We start from the raw sequence: 22,219 nt of genomic DNA, 5'->3' as shown, positions 1-22,219 counted from the left end.
TCTCAGGGCTAACATTTCCAATCCTTAAGGGACAGGTGATTTGAGAGTGGCTAGCATGAAATATGATACAGCGAACACTAGGCTTGTTTCTTGTCTTCCCCCCACCTGTTCATCCCATTTTACTGTCCCTAAGGCTGTATCTCCTTTTCTTACACCTGTCAAATGTCTTCAGTCACAACGCTTGGACTGAGCTTCCTTTTACTTATAACACTTGCTATGTCCATCATGGAGAAGGTGTTGTATATGTGGGAACTGTATCCGATTGAGACGCTGAAGTAAAAATTTATACCATTATAATAATATGCAAATCAGAAAGAAACATTCTCTAATTAAGAATAAGAAATAAAAACCTTGTTGACAGATAAGGGATACTTGGCGTAACCAGGTTGCCTATTTCCTTTGTCTAATCTGTTGCCACATGCATAGTCTGTTTTATTCTCTGGCCTTTCCTTAGTTATTTTAATGTCTTCCCAAACATTTTGTTCCTTGTGGGTGTTTCTTGTCACTTATTTTCCCTTACTCTTAACTGCAGTGGATCATTGATTTACTAGCCTTTCTCCAAACAAGCACTTCATGTAATCTTTTAAACCTGCCTCTATGCTTCTCTGTCACTCCCTTTTTATCATACTTTTGCAACATTGCAAGTTTTTTTTCTCTAAATTACTCTTTTTATTCCCTCCCATTTCTTTTCTCGTACAGAATTTGTAATATTTTTGGTTATCTTCCTGTAGATTGCTTCCACAATATTGCACTTTCATAAACATGATCTTTAAAACTGGATAGTATATGTTAAGCGGAATTACTTTTTTCCTCCATTTTTTACTAAGTATAATACAATCACATTTATTATAATTAAAATACTAACATCATCAGTGAGACCACAAAGATATGCAGACTGTTTCTCGGTTATATACCTGCGTGACGTACATTCTCTAGATTTGAATGTGTTGCTTTTAATTTCACATAGTGTATACTGAACTAAGGCTTCCGTTTCAAAATACAGTGACTATGATATAGCCATAAGGCCAGCTGATGTGAAGTTACAACTTATCTTTGTTAGCAGATGGTGTCTTGACTTCCTTTCACAGCAGTTTCAACCTCCTCCTTCCTTTTGTCAAAAAATATAAATGAGAATTATTGAGGGCATACCTTCCAAATATCCATATTTCTAGGGATGCCCATAATTTTGACTAAAACGTTTGCTCCAGCCCTACTAAAATTGGATATTGTTTTGAGAAGTTGTAAGTTAATGCTGTCAGTATTTCAAAAGTGTCCCTAGTTTGGGGCTTTTTCCCTAATTATTGTTTACTTTGGCCGTAATTCTGGAGGTAATACTTCAGATCTATGTGCAGTTGGGGATGGGGGGTAATGCTAGCAAAGATAACAAGGGTTGTTAGTAGCACTAAGATGCCCACAAATTAACTTATACAGCTATAGACTACTAGCTAATGTGGGCTGTAAAATGAAGTGTAAGTAGTTCAAACATTTGTGGCTGATTATAATTTATTCTGCATATGATAATTACTGGATCATAAATGTCCACTCATCTACTTTAGGTGACTGAGTGTCCCATTTCTTCATAGTAATCTATAACATAGAAGGGTCAAGCATAAGAGTTCTCCCATATGTTATGGTTAAGCCAGGAAAAGGAATACTTGGGCAGAGATTAATAAAGAGAATTTTATTCACCACAAACTTCAAATATCTTTAAAGTCTCCCTCAAGCTATGTAATTTTATAAAAATATAGGAAGTATTGTTAGGCTTTGTCATATAGAGAGATGAAGTCCTGTCTACAACTGAAATGACTTGGGCTTTACTAGTGATGTGGTTGCTGAAGGAGCCTACATGGGGAGAGGAAAGGAATGGAGAGGCATTAAGCCAACTCACCTTTATCGGGGGGAAGAAAAAGGAACACATGCTGGGGACATACCTCTCAACATCTTAATGCAGGAAATCTGGACATGACCTAAAGTAATGGGGGAGGGGGGAAAGGACCAAAAATAGGACAGATTTTAAATATTGCATTTGTTGTTGTGTCTTTTGGCTTTTCCCGGTTAGGGGGCGCCACAGCGGAACTCCGGTCCGCTAATGATTGCCAGTAGATTTTTACATGCCGAGTTGCCAGCCCTGATGCACAACCTTCAATGAAGGTACGCTCAATCATGCATGTTTCCACACAGAAGACGCTGTAGCTGAGAATCGAACAGGACAACATCTTACTGTGAGGTGACAATGCTACCGCAACACCACCACCGCAGTCTTAAATAAATAATAAACTTCCATTTTCTGAAGGATATAAAGTCTGAAACTCAAATGTATGTCATTATTTAGTGACTTCAGTTCTCAGTGATTTGCCAGAAAACCACAACTTTTATGACAAACAGACCAAAAATATGAGGCAAAAATCTGGACAGTTGAGAAGTATGGCTGGGGAGGTCCACTGCTGCCTGCTTACAGTAGAGAATGGTCATTTTGGAGATTGGCAGTTGCTGGGCAGGCATTGATGTGGGGATCAGATATATTGTACATGACCAGAAAGACCTTTTGTGCCTTTCAGAGTGCTTCATTGCTTGCCCTTGTACAGTCTGCATAGGACAGAATGTTGGGAGGTGGAGGGTAATATTTCTACTACAACTTGCTCCAGTTGGCAAGCCTCAGTACCTCTCCATAGTGCACCCCAGTTGTGGGGCATCAGTGCTGGCATAGTCACAAGGCTTATGTCTTTTGTAGGGATTGGACCCACCAGTGAAGGGTCATGCTAGGTATGCATCCATAGTGGTCGTTCTGGAGTATGAAGTAAGGGCAGAACAAGCAGACAGGGGAAGGATCTCAGGTCATTAGTAACTGCTGAAATTAAGTCAGAATAGTGAGCCAAGTATGGACTACAGGGGTGGGAAAAAAATAATAGTCAAAGGGTCCCATACACTTTCCTGCAATGGTTTGTTATATGGTGCCTCCAGGCTGTCCTGCAGACAGAGGAACTGTAGTTTCCAGTACCTTCCACATAAAAGTATATCACCATGTCAAGCTGATAATGTCTGAGATTAAACTAAGGCTTTAAAACTTCAGTGTTAAAGGAGAACATTTTTTCCAGTTCTGTTTCCCATTTATTTTCTTAGTGTTTTTGAAATATATTGAATTGTGGAGGAATCTGAATCTTGAATTTGTTAATTATGATCATGGAGAGTATGTAACTATGCATATGGGTAGGGTGAGCTTCTACCAGGGATAGAGGGGGGTGCTTATAAAAAAGCCCAATAAATCCAGAACAGACAACTCTTTTAGGGTCAGATCCACATGTCCTGCAATTAAAATTATTCTTTCACTGCTGTGCTCCATCAGCTCCCCAAAAAAACCCATCCTATGCACCTGCCTTCAGACATACATACCCTGCCATAATACATAATCACCTTTCCCTTTTTAATTTCACCATCATTCTTAAAATTGGCTCCTTCCAATACTTTCTTAAAATTAAATAAAGTCTTATTGATTAAAAGTGTTTCATTAACCACTGTTTTATGTAACTCATCTCTACCTTTCAACAACTTCCAGTTCCCTAGTTCCCTTATATAATGTTCTTAATGTCACAAGATAATTTGCTGTAGGCCACCACACAGGCCTTTTCAAACCAATTTGTGTTCCTGCCCTTTCCCAATGGAGTGTTCCTGATTTAGTTTGTCCCCTCTCCTAGAAGTGGTTTGTATTTCGTTCCCCAGGAATTACTAACTTCTTTAATAATTTCCTTAACCATGTGTTCTGGATAACCTCTGTCAGTGAATATTTCTTGCAAAGTGTTCATCCGTCTTTCCAAATCGCTTTGACAGGAGGTCATCCTAGCCACTGTTATACCTTAACATCCAGCAAGATTTTTCTTAAATAGAAATGGATGCAGACTGGTGTAGTGGAAATAAGAATTACTAAAGGTAGGTCTCCTGAATTTTTTTGTTTTAAAACCAACTCCTTTTTTTCTACTTGAATGTCTAAGTAATTAATAAAACTTTTATTATAGGTAGAAGTAAATAAAAAAAAAAGAAGTGGTGCTGTGTAAAAAGTCAATGAATTCCTTGACTTTATCATCGGGACTTCTCCATAAAATAAATATGTCATCTAAAAAATCTAAGGCACATCTTGATGAATTTAAAATATTCAGATTTAAAAACTTTACTTTTCTCCCAGGGTAGTAAAACTGCATTGGCATATATGGGGACGCAAGCTGCTCCCATTGCCACTCCTTTTAATTGTTTATATAATTCTTCCTTGAAGAAGATAAAATTATTATTTAACAGTAGTTCAGCCAAGTCCATTGAGATTCTTATGGTTTCCACAGTTAGAAACTCATATTTTATAAGGGTCTAGGAAAAATGACAGTCCCTCTTCTGTTGGTATGGAGTTAAAAAGATCAACTACATCAATATTTAAAAAGCCAACCATAGGGTCCCATATGTCTAGTTCTAATCTCCTCAAAAAATCCCATGAGGCTATTAATAGTTGACTTTCCTGACTATAGATAGGTTTTAATATTTTGTCTACAGTATATAGATACCCAAAGGGTGGGTTTTTGAGAACCCAGCTGAAACTATGGGTGTATAGGAAGGTTTAATCAAGTCCTGGTGGACTTTAAGAATCCCAAATACAGTCAGAATGTACGGCTTATCAACTTTAAAAAAAAAACTATTTACATCTGGAGTTATCTTACCCCCATATAAAGCTCATCTAAATAAAAATCAATTTTTCTGTAAGTTATGTTGACTTCATTTCTTGAAATAATGGTGTAGGAATCCAAATTATGGGGAATACTTGGCATACTACTAGTGTAGTCAATATTGTCACAAATCAGTACTCCCCCACCCTTGTCAGGTTTCATGATTCTAATTGGTTTGTCTTTCATCAAAAATTTAATTTTAAGAAATTTCAGAGCCAATTTTAAGAATGATGGTAAAATTAAAAATGGAACCACCTGGTGTGGAGCCTGTAAACAATGTCCCTGGGTATTGAAAGAGGATAATATTATTGTAAAAAATTGTTAAAATTCTAAAATATATTTTAAAAATGGAAATTGCGGTACAAATAGCATTATTTATTTGGTGAAATGCTCAGGATGTGAGGCATTTTATGTTAGCAAAACTGAGAAGACGTTGAGAAAACAAACTGATGAGCATAATTATGATATAGGTAGAATGAATATGAACAATGCCCTAGCTTGACATAATGGAACCTATAGTAAATATAAAAGATTCTTGTTTAGTATAATTGAAGTAGTGGAAAGGAATCCGGAGGGGGGGATTGGAAAAAAATTTTTACAATAAAAGGAGGTAATTTGGCAGATTAGGATGAATGCTTGCCCCCCCCCCAGTCCTGGATTTAAATAATAATAGAAATTGGTGTTTCTTATTTGATACACATTTAATGATTGCCCTTTGGTAGAAATAAGTTTTATTATTACTTTGTGAAAGAAGGACTTTGTATAACAACAATGTGCATGTCTCTTTAAATTTTTATACAGGGTTTTAACTGATTTTTAACTAAGCTTATTCTAATGATATAAAATTTGTTTGAATTCATTTGTTTGTATTCTGATGAAGTCCCTCAAGTGGAATGAAAGTGCTTAATCTTGTTTTTGGAGTTTTAATAAAAGATGTATACCTTTTGCCACTCTGTTTGTAGATTACTGGTTTGCATTTTGGAGTGTACTAACCTTTTCTTGGAGATTTGTGATAAAATGTAAGGGCTAAAAACTGTAAGGCTAGGTTTCTAAAGATCCTCACAGATCATTAGTCTAGTAAGTACTTACCAACCTATGACAACTTGCAGGTGCTGTAGGGTATCTCTCGACACCATTTAGTTTCTGCCCCCCTTGAGTTGTTCAAACTGTAATGCAGAAGCACCAAGAAATGTGTACATGAGAGCTGTAACACCTCAGTGGAGACTGTGACACTGGGGTTGGGGTTGGCATAATGGTTAAGATGCTTATCTTAAAGGCACATAATACAAGCTTTGAATCTCACCTTGGGAAACATGGTTGGGCATAAAAAAAGACCTCTGAGGTCATTAGTCTAGTAATAACATACTGTCATATTGCTAGTCATCACTGTAGAATGTAACACAGCAGAAAAGCAAAACAGCGTAGATAAATGGTCCACCAGAAAAACAGCCAAATATCCAAAGAAAAAATAAAGTGAAGGACCAAACTACAGCACAGCAGAATAAAATCATAAATTTAATGTAGCTGTAGTTGTGAGCGCTTGCAGCTAACCAAGCTGCTTCATCAGACAACTGACAAAGAAACATCAACCATATTTAAAAACACATAGCCAATAGGAAAACCTTCCCAATCAACTAATTAACTTACTTGCTAAAACAACTAGTTAAACATTTCAAAGTCATTCTATAACATAAAAATGATCCTGCATACATTAACTATACATATAAAAACAACAAATAAAACTCTAAAATGTAACTTGAGAAGTGTGATAAAGCAAACTGCTCCAAAGACTATCCTGTGACATTTCTGCCCTGTAATATAGGTTTAATACATACTTTGTCGTTGAGATCAGGTACTAATCATGACCCGGCGTCATATCTCAATCTTTTGCCTTGGTCGATGCAGAAGCAGTTTTGCGAGTGCAGGTTGGCGTGCCTGAAATATTTCGAAACGGGTTTCAGACCGAAACAGAGTTGGCTAAGTACCCGTTGGGAACATTTTTGTTTTTTTCTTGCCTCAGTATTTTACCCGGATGTGAAAGAGTGGGCAACTGTATTTCTTGTGAAACAGATACCACCTCATGGGGATTATCATACCTTGTGTATACCTTGTTTGGGGCCTGAACTACGGCGTTGTTTGCCGCTCTTGTGCTAGGTTTAACAAACTATTAAGAGGAAGTTAGACTGTGCCAGGTTGAGTGTTTGGGAAGCGTTACCCAATTATAAAATGCCGTCGAGGATGCTCGACGCCCGCTTCCCCTCAAGCATAAGGATAAAACAGTGAGGCCTAGGGTTGAGAACCCGGCAGTCCGGGCGTCCGGTTCCTTGGAAGGCTCAGTGGAGCGGAGGATTTTGCCAGGAGTTTCCATGGGTCCCAGGCGAAACTATTCTCTTACAGGATGTATTACCCCTTCTCAGGAGGTAGGCCAGGCTGAGGGGCTTCTCAGGTGACTGTTCTTCCCTCTCTTCCCAAGGTAGTTAGGGCCTCAGCCTGACCGGCGATCAGCCTCCCTCTCTGTTGAGACTGGAGCTAGGGGCCTTGGACTATACCAATAGTCAGGACTGCAGCAATGGAATCCTCGAACATCTACAGTAGTTCAGCCAAGTCCATTGAGATTCTTATGGTTTCCACAGTTAGAAACTCATATTTTATAAGGGTCTAGGAAAAATGACAGTCCCTCTTCTGTTGGTATGGAGTTAAAAAGATCAACTACATCAATATTTAAAAAGCCAACCATAGGGTCCCATATGTCTAGTTCTAATCTCCTCAAAAAATCCCATGAGGCTATTAATAGTTGACTTTCCTGACTATAGATAGGTTTTAATATTTTGTCTACAGTATATAGATACCCAAAGGGTGGGTTTTTGAGAACCCAGCTGAAACTATGGGTGTATAGGAAGGTTTAATCAAGTCCTGGTGGACTTTAAGAATCCCAAATACAGTCAGAATGTACGGCTTATCAACTTTAAAAAAAAAAACTATTTACATCTGGAGTTATCTTACCCCCATATAAAGCTCATCTAAATAAAAATCAATTTTTCTGTAAGTTATGTTGACTTCATTTCTTGAAATAACGGTGTAGGAATCCAAATTATGCGGAATACTTGGCATACTACTAGTGTAGTCAATATTGTCACAAATCAGTACTCCCCCACCCTTGTCAGGTTTCATGATTCTAATTGGTTTGTCTTTCATCAAAAATTTAATTTTAAGAAATTTCAGAGCCAATTTTAAGAATGATGGTAAAATTAAAAATGGAACCACCTGGTGTGGAGCCTGTAAACAATGTCCCTGGGTTTTGAAAGAGGATAATATTATTGTAAAAAATTGTTAAAATTCTAAAATATATTTTAAAAATGGAAATTGCGGTACAAATAGCATTATTTATTTGGTGAAATGCTCAGGATGTGAGGCATTTTATGTTAGCAAAACTGAGAAGACGTTGAGAAAACAAACTGATGAGCATAATTATGATATAGGTAGAATGAATATGAACAATGCCCTAGCTTGACATAATGGAACCTATAGTAAATATAAAAGATTCTTGTTTAGTATAATTGAAGTAGTGGAAAGGAACTGAGGGGGATTGGAAAAAAATTTTTACAATAAAAGGAGGTAATTTGGCAGATTAGGATGAATGCTTGCCCCCCCCCCAGTCCTGGATTTAAATAATAATAGAAATTGGTGTTTCTTATTTGATACGCATTTAATGATTGCCCTTTGGTAGAAATAAGTTTTATTATTACTTTGTGAAAGAAGGACTTTGTATAACAACAATGTGCATGTCTCTTTAAATTTTTATACAGGGTTTTAACTGATTTTTAACTAAGCTTATTCTAATGATATAAAATTTGTTTGAATTCATTTGTTTGTATTCTGATGAAGTCCCTCAAGTGGAATGAAAGTGCTTAATCTTGTTTTTGGAGTTTTAATAAAAGATGTATACCTTTTGCCACTCTGTTTGTAGATTACTGGTTTGCATTTTGGAGTGTACTAACCTTTTCTTGGAGATTTGTGATAAAATGTAAGGGCTAAAAACTGTAAGGCTAGGTTTCTAAAGATCCTCACAGATCATTAGTCTAGTAAGTACTTACCAACCTATGACAACTTGCAGGTGCTGTAGGGTATCTCTCGACACCATTTAGTTTCTGCCCCCCTTGAGTTGTTCAAACTGTAATGCAGAAGCACCAAGAAATGTGTACATGAGAGCTGTAACACCTCAGTGGAGACTGTGACACTGGGGTTGGGGTTGGCATAATGGTTAAGATGCTTATCTTAAAGGCACATAATACAAGCTTTGAATCTCACCTTGGGAAACATGGTTGGGCATAAAAAAAGACCTCTGAGGTCATTAGTCTAGTAATAACATACTGTCATATTGCTAGTCATCACTGTAGAATGTAACACAGCAGAAAAGCAAAACAGCGTAGATAAATGGTCCACCAGAAAAACAGCCAAATATCCAAAGAAAAAATAAAGTGAAGGACCAAACTACAGCACAGCAGAATAAAATCATAAATTTAATGTAGCTGTAGTTGTGAGCGCTTTTGCAGCTAACCAAGCTGCTTCATCAGACAACTGACAAAGAAACATCAACCATATTTAAAAAAACACATAGCCAATAGGAAAACCTTCCCAATCAACTAATTAACTTACTTGCTAAAACAACTAGTTAAACATTTCAAAGTCATTCTATAACATAAAAATGATTCTGCATACATTAACTATACATATAAAAACAACAAATAAAACTCTAAAATGTAACTTGAGAAGTGTGATAAAGCAAACTGCTCCAAAGACTATCCTGTGACATTTCTGCCCTGTAATATAGGTTTAATACATACTTTGTCGTTGAGACCGTTCTCTTTTGTAGCTCGCATCCTAATAATCCATTTTAACTCAGTTTCTTAACTTAACTTTCTGTTATGTTTCTTATATCTCCAACACATTCATTTAACTGAATAGTTTTAATTACCATCAACTCAAACTCATGTAAGGGGCCATTCTGATGTAAATGGATTATTAGGATGCAAGCTACAAAAGAGAACGGTCTCAATGACAAAGTATGTATTAAATCTATATTACAGTGCAGAAATGTCACAGGATAGTCTTTTGAGCAGTTTGCTTTATCACACTTCTCAAGTTATGTGCTAGAGTTTTATTTGTTGTTTGTATATGTATAGTTAATGTATGCAGAATCATTTTTATGTTATAGAATGATTTTGAAATGTTTAACTAGTTGTTTTAGCAAGTAAGTTAATTAGTTGATTCGAAAGATTTTCCTATTGGATATGTGTTTTTTCAAGTATGGTTGATGTTTCTTTGTCAGTTGTCTGATGAAGCGGCTTGGTTAGCTGCAAAAGTGCTCACAACTACAACTACATTATATTTATGATTTTATTCTGCTGTGCTGTGGTTTGGTCCTTCATTGTATTTTTTTGTTGGATATCACTGCAGAATGTCATTACGAGTAGTGTTACAGAAACACTTGAGAGATGCAGACAGGTTTAACTTGCTGTGATGTAGTAGAAGTAAATGCCTTAATCGGGTGTCACATGACACATGTGCAAACAGAAACAGGTTGAATATACAGTAGCCGACACTGGCAGAAAGAAAGGTAGTGTTAGCAAACTGTTAGCCAGATGATGATGTCATTTCAGTCACAGGAGCTTGTGAAGGGAAAATGTGATCACTTGTAGGTTTTCAATTATTGAAAGAGGTGATTGCTCTTTGTTTTGCCAATGAATGGAATTACTCACAACTTATGCATCACAATTGGCCTTCTAGCAGCAGCAATGTATGTTTCTGTAAAGCACGTTTGTGTATACATATTCATGGCTTACAGTGAATATGTAAGGCAGGGACACTCTGTGACCTTGTTTACTTCCACAGCTGTATAACAGTACAGTTGCTTGTGTTAGATAAAACTCTAAATGCACAGCGTTCCTGTGTCCTGTGACACAGCTGCTAAGGTTTTCAGTCATGCTCTCTGATTTCTGTGTCATGATTTATTAATTTGTTTCACTGCTAGGAGACATTGCAGTTGCTACATAAAATGTAGTGTCATATGACAAGCAGACGAGATGAAGAAGTGAGCCAGGATAATGTTAAAATTGAGCCTGACTACAGACATGCAGGAACAGTGTATTACGCAATGCTACATAAATTTTATGGGTGGTGTAGAATTGCTAAGAAAGTGCTGAGACTGTGGGATCATATCATTTCTGAATCTTCGTCTTTCCCAAAACTGTACATATTCTCCTGTAAATTTATGGCCTTATTTTGGAGAGACCTGTGTTTATAAAAGGCACTACCTTGGCATCCATTGATCCACTTCCCGTTAGTAGTACACCCCAACATCCTCCATTTTCCCACCCCTGTTATGAGTCATTTGGTGTGACTGAATTGGAGTAATTGTGAAACCCAAGTCCTTTTCCAGTTTGCTTTTTCACAGTCAAACTCCTTATGCCAGTGTGAACTACTAACCAGGTTTCTACCACTCACTTCCCAGCAGTGAATATCAGCTTTTATCTTTCCACGTGAATGCATAACTTATTCAGAGTCCTTATATATCACACTCCTGTATAACTAATGTTACCAACAAACCATCAGCAAATAAGCTTAATTTGTTATAAAAGCATTTGAAAGTGTGAGTCACAAACATACTAAATAACACTAGCCCTAGTAAGTACTCCTGTGGTATTGTATATCACATTTACTCCCTAACTGACAGAAAATGCTCCTGTAAATATTTATAGTTACTGTCCTGACTTCTCTACATTAGGCATTTATCTGTGCATCAAACTGTTGCCCACATCCATCCTACAAGAAATATGCATATTCAGATCCATGCCTTGGTTAAGTGTGTATGTACTGCTGTGCCAGTCACATTGCTTAAGTCACAGTAAGTTATCGCTATTCATTTACCATCATCAGTAATTGAGTATCCCAGCCTTTGTACCTAACAGACTTGTAAGACATACTCTCTCTCATAGGTTCATAGGTTCATACTAGGCTATCTGCCCTAGGGCATTTATAAGCCTAGCCAGAGTGTGTGTGGCTTTCACCACCCCTTAGGATGAGAATACTATACCCATTAGTATGCTGTGCCTCTGTCCAGCAGTGATACAGAGATGATTCCCGGGGTAAACCTATGATCTCCCATCCACTCGTCAAGATTTCTCTTGAACAGAGTCAGTGAGGGGCTCTGCCTCACATGGACTGGGATTCTGTTCCATAGTGTAGGGAGTCTCTGGGTGATGAATCTGTCCCTCCAGCATGTCCTATTTATATCCATGTTGAGGTTTAAGTCTCTTGCTCTAGTGGCTCTGGTGGATTTGGATTTTTTGAGGTGGAGCATGTCCGGTTGGACATGGCCTTGTATGTCAGGCACAGATCACCTCTGAGCAGACGGTATGCGACTGAATAGAGCTGGAGTTTCTTCAGTCGGGCATCGTATGACATATGTTTGAGCCCCTTTATCCTTTTGGTGAAGAACTTTTGGGGTCTTTCCAACTGCTGCAGGTGTCAGGTAAGGTACATTCCGAATGGGGCGTTGTACTCAATCATTGGTCTGATAAGTGAAGAGTACAGGGGTACAATGACCTCTCCTGATCTGGATGTGAATCCCTTCATGATCAGGTGGGCAATGTAGAAGGTCTTCCTAACCACTTTGGCAATGTGAGTGTCAAAAGAGAGGTTACTGTCAACTTGGGTCCCCAGGTCCCTGATAACTTCTTCTCTCAGTTCATCCATGCTGTCTCACAACCTACAACTCCTCATCCTTAATAAACACAAGTGTATTTCATATTATTTTATGCATTACCTTGCTAGGAACCAATGTCCATCTTACCAGTCAGTAATTGTCTGGCACTTTTTAGACCCTTTTTATTAGATAGTTAGCCTGCAACATTCAGTAACCTACCCAGACAAGTGACCTTATACTCAACCATGCATGTGGTGGGGCAGTACATCCTACCCATTCCTGTCATACTTTGTGAAGTATACCATTGGGCAGTGAGATTTATCTGCTTTCCTAAGTTCCAGTTTTCTCCAGAATAAATATAATGATCTGCTTATCTGACTCCATTTCCCTTATCCATCTCCTCACACAGCAATTTTCATTTAATTTATTTGCTCGTATAAAAATCAAATGTAATACTATAGGCTCTGTATGCTATACAGTAAAGTTCAGCTCTGGAAACAGAGGGGATTCCTAGTATTGGACTGGATCTTCTTCAGCTAATAAGAAAAACGTGTCCAAGTTTGCAGATCTTCTGTTATTATTATTAAAGACTTTGAAGCGATAGTATTTTTTTTTCAGATGACTGTGTACGTAGAATCCTTTTGGTAATGTATGTTGCTTTCAAATGCTGTTTTACTGTTTTACCTTGGATTTTAAATTATTACAGTTGTGTCCATTCATATAGGTAGATTTTGTGTGTGTGTGTGTGTGTGTGTGTGTGTGTGTGTGTGTGTGTGTGTGTGTGTGTGTATAGAGAGAGAGAGTATATGTATATCATACAGAATATATACATATATATTTAATTTATATTATGGCAATAAGGTAATCTGTTTTCACTTCTAGAAGCTCATTTATAAGAATATAGGGCATATCACTTTCAGAGACAGCAGCCATTAGGACGCTGATTAAGATAGCAGTCTGTTCTGCAGAATGAAATTGCGACATCTTAAATTATCACACTGTAGTCATATTTGTTGTTATTGCCACTACAGCTTACACTGCAGATACACAGACTGTAATAGTACAGCTTTTGAGAAGGTCACAGCAAAAGTAGCCTGGCCCCCTCCCCACTACGATCAGCCCTACAGCATGAAAAAGAACTAGCTGCTGCCTCCCTCCACAGTACAGCACAACTCCTCCTCCTCTGCCTCAGGGAATTGTCATGACCCAGCAGATATACAGGAGATTTCCGTTCTCTGGAGCACAGATTCATTGTTCATCACAAGTCCATTTTATTTTTTATGCAGTGGTTGTGGAGTCTCTGATGATGACAGAACACATAAACATAATAAAATAAATGGGATAAGGAGATGTTTTTCTAAACATATCTATAAATACATATATTTTTATTTACTTGGGTGATCAGGATCCCCATTGAATTGTCTCATATAACAGACTGCTTATTATCTGAGTTGCAATGCTTGTAGAAAGCTCATACATGAAGGGGTTACAGTATTAAGGGTGTAGCTAAGTGTATTCGGTTTACTCATCTTATATTTCTTTTCTTAGCAGCTCTCAGAAATATACTTACAGAGACCAGAAGTGTCTAGAAATTAATAAATGTCAGCTTAATAACATACACCTAAATACATCCTCTTAAGATACAGGCTTATTTGTGAAGCAAACTTTTTGTGGATTTAGGGGGCAGTCATTACAAATACTTCCATTTTTAAGGATTAGGATGTTTTGTTTGTAAAGTTGTGAACTTTTTATTATCTTAAGGTTATCTGAACATAGCACTATGAGCTTATGAGTGCAAAATAGAAATTTCTAGCTACACTCCTGTAAGGCATTTTGACAGCCTTTCTTTCTTCAGACGTGCTAAGGAGTGCAAATGTGTCCTTGAGCTAAGAATAACTATGTCCTTCAGTAATGTTCAACAGTGACCCTTTTTTTGGCAGTGGAGCCCCTCAAAGATTATATTACTGTATGTGTCTGATTCCCCCATAACTTGAAAAGGTCACATCAGAAACTAGAGATGGGAGTCTACTCACAAAACACAGCACTATAAACGTCACAGGCTGTGTTCTGCATCAGTGCATATCTTGACCTTGTGAAAGGACTCTCCTAAAACAAATTAGATATTGAATTCTACCTGGAAACACAAACTAAGTAAAAATCAAAATTGTGATACTTATGTGATGAACCAAAGTTTTAGTTAGAAAAAGGATTAACAGAGTTTTGACCAGAAAAAAAAAAAAGACAAACTAAAGACAGGCCTAAGTTGTGTCAGCTTCAGTTCTATCCCAAGTAATGCATAAGGGAAGCAGAAACCAAGATGGCTGTGCATTATTGGAGGGGAAGCTACAGCAGCTATGAATGAGGAAAGAGACCTAGGGCAGCATTATGTAATGACCTAAATGTCAGCAAGCAGTGTAAAAAAACAGCATGGAAGACTAATAGAATATTAAATGCTTAACAAGAGACATTGTAGGTTGAAAACAAGAAGTTACAATTTTGGTATACAAACAGCTGGTAAGAGCCCTTCTGGTGTATATACTCAAGAACCTCATCATAAAGACATAGCAGGGAAACATTTGAGAGGAGGGTAACATCTTTATTGCCTTTTTATTGCCTTTAAGTTTTATGCTTCTACAACTAGTGATGTATTTAAACATATGTGCTACATGAGTCCTTACTTATTTATTGGCTGTGACAACTAATCACTAGGGTCCTTGTAGCTTTTTATTTGATGCCTTTTGCAAATGCAAGCATTTCTAGTAGTTTTGCATATGTTTTTTTCATGTACAGCTGCAGCCTCCTTTGTAATGGAACAAGTGTTGCACTAATGGTAAATGTTATTATATGTGCCTACCTGCAGTGATTGTTGGCATTTCTAGTTTCCCTTGTTTCCCATGTGTGCCAGTTGCAACAATCCATGGAAGGACAGGAAGAAGAACATTTAGAAATCCATCTATTGGTTGTGCTTCTCTTCTCAATTTTCTACAGTACTGAATGAGGAAACACGGTTTGGAGCTGCTGCAGTAAGCAGATTCCTCAAAGTGTAGTGGTGCTTTTTGTTTTAATTCTCTGCGAGTTTTTGTTACAGCAACACTCATCATCTGCTGCTTTACACAAATGCTCTTTGTCTCCCACTCTACAGGTCCAGATCCCCACTTCCCTGGGACAACTAGGGACAACCTCAGGAGTAGGAGCTGGAATGCAAATACCTCTTAAGTGGGGCACAGGTTAGGTAAGGAAGTTATAGTCGCAGTGTGGCCAGCAAGCACAATGCTACAGCAGAGCTAACATTACAGACTTTTGATGCAGGCATTCACTGCTTGGTAGGCCAGCTGCCTGGCTCCTTGTCCAAAGCTCTGTTTGATCTGTTCCCTTAGTCTTCAGCAGAAAGCTCCAGAAGGCTTGCAAGCAGTGGCATCTAGCCATCATCCTACCCCGGGATGAACAAGGCAATATGCGCTGCTCATTCCCTTTCCCCCTTGTACGGCCCATACAGATCTGATAATAGAACCTGGGTTTGTGGGGCTGAGGTCAGAGCTACATAGCATTGTTCCATGTAGTTGCCTTGCATTGATAAAGTTCCCAAATGCAGTACTTATGACTTGGATAACATTCTGCCCTTAGTAGTACAGAACTGTCAGAAGACACTGACATTTCCAGCAGAGTAGAACAGTACATTCTACTGGGATTTTTTTTCTGAAATTTCTGTATGCAGCCCTTGCTTCATACTATGTTATTGCAACATTTGTCAGTTCTGCAGGAGGTGGGGTCCATGCAATGTTTCACCCATTATTGTGTAGATAAGGTACTTTTTACTGCAATGTTGATGGTGATACCCACAATGGCACAATACCTGTGCCATTTGAAGGCAAGTACAGTAGTAGCACCTGCACTGATAATGCTGTCTGTGTCTCCTGGAGGTAGGGACAGTAGTCATACCTACAGTGTTACTGGTGTCTGTGACATGTAAGAGTGGATACAGTAATGGCAACTACAATGTTATTGCCGTCCATTGCCATTAAGGGTAGGTATAGTAGTGGTACTGTTTGTCTTCTGAAGGTAGATATAGCACTGATGCTTACATTGTTACTTATGCTTGTGTTATCTGGGAGTAGATACAGAAATTATACATATGCAGATTTTGTTGACTGTATCATCTGACTTTAGGTACACCTGTTGCACCTACAATTATATATACCACTCCGGGATTGCACTACAGTGGAAAAAGGGCATAATTCCCCATGTTGGGCAATTGTTTACTTGCCCTGGAAAGATTTATGCAGTTCAGAATTTCCACTTTCATGATCCCCATCTCTATATTCTGGTCTTCAATATTGTGGAATTACGGTATTTAAAAGTAGACCCATATATGTATACATGTAATATATATGCGATATATAAATATCTGTATGCATATATAGATATACATATAGTTGGTGTTGACATCAACTACCTAGGTGTTGCTTTTATTGTTTCCATTGTGAGTTATCCTTTGCGCTGACTGCATTACCAGCATTTTAATTTACTGCAGTGTTTAGCCTTACAATGAACTTCATGTTGTAGTCACTTTTAAGAATTGCTACCAGAACACCTTATATAACTGAAATGTATACCTAACTTGTAAATTTATGACAGTCTATCTTTTTATGAATAGCTTTTCACTCACCCTGCCACTTTTAGTATCTACTTTGTATCAACCATAAGAATCTTGAGTGATCCTCAGCAAATATGTAAAACATCTTACAGTACACCTTTCAGCGCACATAGCATACTAAGTGACACCTCTCACTATGTGGAGCATAAAGTTCTTTTTAGGGAACTCTGCAGAAGCTTTATTAGATGCCATTGTAGTATATGTTGTTACTGAAATAAATATGCAGATTTGATTATTAACTATGTGCATTTACTTCACAGTGCCTTTCAAATGATGTACTTTTGGATTATGCAAATCAAACACACACAAGTGGAAGGCTTTGCCCCCCACACCCCCCAACTAAATATACCAACCAAAGATCGCACTATAGTGGAGAAAAGGGCAACGTTCATCTTGGTGGCCAAGTGGCTCCAGACAGCTAATAAAAAATGAATTGAGAGAAGTAATCAGGAAGGAAATATATGTTTTAATTTTTATTTATTTAGTTTGTTGATGAGAGTAGTGAACTGATCCATTATAGACACATTTCAGATACAGCATAGAAGTAACTAGTTAGCATAACCTTGAAAATATCAGGACTAAAGTAATATTTTCATACTGGCAAGGTAGTATAAGTATATCCCAAATAAAACCAAGACTCACTCCTCCAAAAACAGGAGACCGGTCTGGTGGACCCCAGCCATAAATAAGCTATACAACAGAAGGAGGAAGCTACTACATGACAGAGCAAAATCCCAAAAAGGGAAGGCATCTCTGATCAGTATTAGCAAGAAACTTCGTTCTCTCATAAAATCATCAAAGGCCAGTTTCGAAAGAAAAATTGCCCTAGACACTAAAGATAATCACAAGGCCTTCTTTAGTTATGTCAGGACCATGGGCGGAAACTCCGAGATATGCTCTGAATTGTTGCATAATGGTACAAAATATACCGAACCTACAGACATAGCCAACATCCTGGCAGACAGATTCAGCGCAACCCCCCCCCCACTTCCCCCCCAAAGGAGCAAATGCCTATCCCAACTGAATGTAACCTCCCTGACATCACAGATGCACAGGTGAAAGCTGCCCTCTCCAAAGCAAAAAACACAGCATCTATGGGACCAGACGGTGTCCCAGGCTGTGTCTTACAAGAGCTCCAAGAAGAACTGAACCCTCACATTGTCACTGTTCAAACTTAGCCTTACTACAGGATATGTACCCAAAGAATGGCGTACAGCTACAGTGGTCCCACTCCACAAAGGTGGTGCCACAACGGACCCCGGAAACTATCGCCCCATAAGCCTGACTAGTCTGGTCTGTAAAGCTATGGAGCATATTATCATGGAACTCATAAACAAAGACATTGGGAGCCTCCAGACACTGGACCCTACCCAATTCGGCTTTGTTAAGGTCAGATCTTGCCTCTTAAACCTAGTTGATTTCTTTGAAACAGTTACCAAAGCCATAGATGAGGGCAAGGTAGTCCACACAGCCTACCTGGACCTCGCAAAAGCCTTCAACACAATACCCCACTTGGGCATCATAAATAAGTTTACCAGCTTAAATATCAACCCCTATATCACAAGATGGGTTGCAAACTGGCTCAGAGATAGAACCCACATGGTCAGAATCGCAGGTGCCATGTCCGAATCCAAACCAGTTACAAGTGGCGTCCCACAGGGCTCAGTTCTGGGACCTCTCTTGTTCGGTATATACTCCTCTGAGGTTCAGGCTAACACGGGGGGGTTATGGCTGACAAAGTTCGCAGATGATTGCAAACTGGGGGCCATAATTGAATCTCCAGCTGACACAAGCATCCTCTAAAAGGGTCTCATGGAGACGGATGCTTGGTGCCAGAGCCACGGCCTCAAGCTAAATGCTAAAAAGTGCATAGTCATCCCCTTTGGGAAAAATAAGGTGCCCACAAATTACCACATAGGTGGTAATCCATTAAGTACGGAAGAAGTAATTAGAGATTTGGGGCCAACGTAGATAGTAATCTCTCCTTTGATAATCACATTGCCAAGGTGGTTAGAAAGACCTTCTATATAGCCCACCTTATCATGAAAGGGTTCGCATCTAGATCAAGAGAGGTCATTGTGCCCCTCTACTCGTCTCTCATCAGGCCCATAATTGAATACAATGCCCCTTTTGGGATGTACCTTACCCGACACCTGCAGCAACTGGAAAGACCCCAAAAGTACCTCACCAAGAGGATCATGGGCTACAAACAGATGTCCTATGCAGCTCGACTAAAGAAACTCCAGCTCTACTCAGTTGCTTACCGCCTACTCAGAGGCGATCTATGCCTGATGTACAAAGCCATGTCAAACCCAGAATTAATGGACATGCTCCACCTCAAAAAATCCAAGTATCTTAAAGCTACACGATCCAGGGACCTAAACCTCAGCACAAAAACAAATAGGACATACTGGAGGGACAGATTCATTTCCCAGAGGCTCCCCTCACTCTGGAATAGAATCCCAATTCATATTAGACATAGTCCCTCGCTGACCCTCTTTAAGCGAAATCTGGACGCGTGGATGGGAGATCGCAAATTCACCCCTGGGATCTCTTCTGTGACCCTGCTAGACAGAGGCACAGTAAACTAATCTTAAAAGGGTACCTTCTGTGACCTACTTTAAAGAGGCACAGTAGGATAATCTAATAGGGAGGCGGAAGCCAAATACACTCTGGCTAGGCTTATAAATGCCCTAGGGCAGATAGCCTAGTATCTACCTATGAACCTATGAAGGTATCTGTAATACAAGAGTTGTGGGTACATTATATATTTTTTTTAAGCCGCGGTGGTGCAGCGGTAGAATTGTCGCCTCACAGCAAGAGGTTCTCCCGTTCGATTCTTGGCTGGAGTGCCTTCTGCATGGAGTCTGCATGTCCTCCCTGTGGTCGAGTGGCATTCGAAAGACATGCATGAACAGACATGCCTTCATTGAAGGTTGGGCATCGGGCTTGCATCTCGGCACAGTAAAAATCTACTGCCAATCATTAGTGGACTGGAGTTCCGCTGTGGCGACCTCTAAAGCCGAAAGAAGAACATACATATATATATATATATATATATATATATATATATATATATATATATATACATACATGCACACACAGATAAATAGATTAAATAGATATGACCCAGGTGAAAAATACAGTTAAAAGTCAATGGTAAAGAGTATCCTCGTGACTGACACTGCCCAGCTAAACAAAAGGTGTGTTAAAATACAAAAAAATGAATCCTTTTACTACAATATGCAGGTATGTAAGAGAAGAGCAGCAGTACATAGGAAATGCACTTCAGAAACAAAAAGAGGGGAAGTGACAAAACAGAATATCCGAGCATACACAGGAAATATGACAACAAGCAATGACAAAGAATTGGAAATAACAATAATGTGGAAGAAAGCAGAACTTGGGCATTTGATGGTTGGGAGTCAATTTTAACTGTTTTACATTCATTTGTTCAGCTTTGCCTGAGACTATGTTTATAGCAACAATGAAAAGTTTGATGTTTTTATTGGCAAGATATAACAGGGTGACGTTCTTAATATTTTTTATGTATTGTGGGAACAGAGAGAGGTGTGTACTGAATTGGGAGGCTATTATTTCACATATGGCATCAGGGCAAACAGAGTGATTTCCTTGTATGTTAGTTTTCTAGTCTACATACCTTCAATCATACCTCTCAGCCTCTTATCACAAGAAATCTGGACGACAGATCCAAATATAATGGGGGAAAAGGTTCAAAAATAGGGACAGATTTTAAATATTGCTCTTATAAACTTAGTTGCCGGAATAACAGTTTTGTGTTAGCATGCATTTTCTGAAGGACATGAAGTCTAGAATTGAAATATGTGTCATTATTTAGTCACTTAAATCTCCAGTGATTTGTCAAAAATATAGGCAGTTGAGAGGTGTGCTTGCAATCCCGAAATATATCATCAAGGTTGTAGTAGCTCCAAGAAAAGGGTAATATTTCCCTTTTCTCTCGGTTGGTGTAATGCCAGAGGTAGTATGTATAGAGATACCCACATGAAGAGGAGGGCACGGGGTGCCGCTCCCTGCAAAAATACTGTAAAGCAGTGTTTTTTCTTTCAAATGACAGCATCAGTCAATTGGAACACGGTTGGTAAAGTGGGCATTACTCATCAAACATTAATACAGAAGCAGGCTCTTTTTCTAGGTCGCTCTCAGAAACAGTGCCTATAAAAGTATAAACAAAACTTTAAATTAATGCTTACTCTTTACACAGCTTGCTTATATATAAGCTTTCTCCTTGTTTAGTTGAAAGCCTGCATAACTTGTGTACATTTTTAATGTGAGGTGCGTGTGCCATATTTGTAACTTTAACCGTCTCTGACTTTTGCTTAAAATTTTACCGTCAATTCTAATTCCTCCTAAAACTAGAGGGGTGTGGAGAAAAGGTGGTGCATTTACAATTGTAATGGCCATCGTTCTAAAGCTTCTAAGAAGCATAGCTCTCAACCAATCAGGGACAAATGTGAACAGACTCGTGGACAAATCTAGGGAAAATACAGGACCACCAGTGACACTTTAGCTGTAGTTCCCTCAGTAATAGGGATTATTGGGAAATGAATAAAAAAATCGAAGCCCCACCTATGCCATTATGCGTGCAATTTAGCACGTCCTACAACAGTGATTCACAAATTACAGTTTCAGTAACTCAACTTTTCCGATTAACGTTCTAACTTTACAAAAAAAAAAAAAAAACAACGCTTGCTCCAGCGCGTAGGACAGGTTCCACCACGCACATTACGTTCTACTACATTAGGGATCCGTGCATGGGTTTGGTCCCACCCTCCGTTGAACATTCTTAGCGTCATTCTCGAGTTGTATACGTCAGACATAGTAAAGTCCCACCTTCTAGAAGGCTCCACCTCCGCATGTCCTTCTCATTTGTGTCTTTGCGGTAAAGCTCACTTTGCAGCTAGTTGTTCACCGGCTTAAACGTGTTCAAAGGAGTATTTGGAAGGTTTTTTATAAGGTGATTTTAATATTTACGTTATAATTAAGTGTATATACTTTTGAAGTTTGGTGGGTTTATGTCACTGTATGTAGTTTGTTCACCTGTCTTGGTATGCTTTAAAATGCTCCTTATAACTTTGAATTCCTGTGTTTTTGGAAATGGGTAGGAAGTAAGCGGGC

General features: G+C 38.6%; 2 protein-coding genes across 5 annotated transcripts in view; one reads left to right on the top strand and one right to left on the bottom strand.

Moving 5' to 3' along the window:
• The window catches only part of LOC122813785 (gamma-crystallin S-like), a 455,826-nt gene that overhangs the window by 215,583 nt on the left and 218,024 nt on the right, over nt 1–22,219 (bottom strand). The gene's annotated exons all lie outside the window — the stretch shown is intronic.
• ALDOA (aldolase, fructose-bisphosphate A) overlaps nt 1–22,219 on the top strand; it is a 55,681-nt gene that overhangs the window by 2,640 nt on the left and 30,822 nt on the right. Inside the window, exon 1 of one of the 4 annotated variants that reach the window (XM_044086282.1) lies at nt 21,906–22,058. The exons of 2 other annotated variants lie outside the window; for them this stretch is intronic. The gene's annotated coding sequence lies outside the window, so the exon portion shown is untranslated. Of the gene's footprint in view, nt 1–21,905; nt 22,059–22,219 lie in introns of those variants that run through there. One more of the 4 variants, XM_044086283.1, reaches the window with a different exon arrangement.

Source organism: Protopterus annectens, chromosome 10.part0, assembly GCF_019279795.1.
Source record: "Protopterus annectens isolate FY-2018-M chromosome 10.part0, PAN1.0, whole genome shotgun sequence".
NCBI classification, from domain to species: domain Eukaryota; kingdom Metazoa; phylum Chordata; order Ceratodontiformes; family Protopteridae; genus Protopterus; species Protopterus annectens.
Note: the sequence above shows the minus strand (reverse complement) of the source record. Positions and strands in the feature narration are given on the sequence as shown.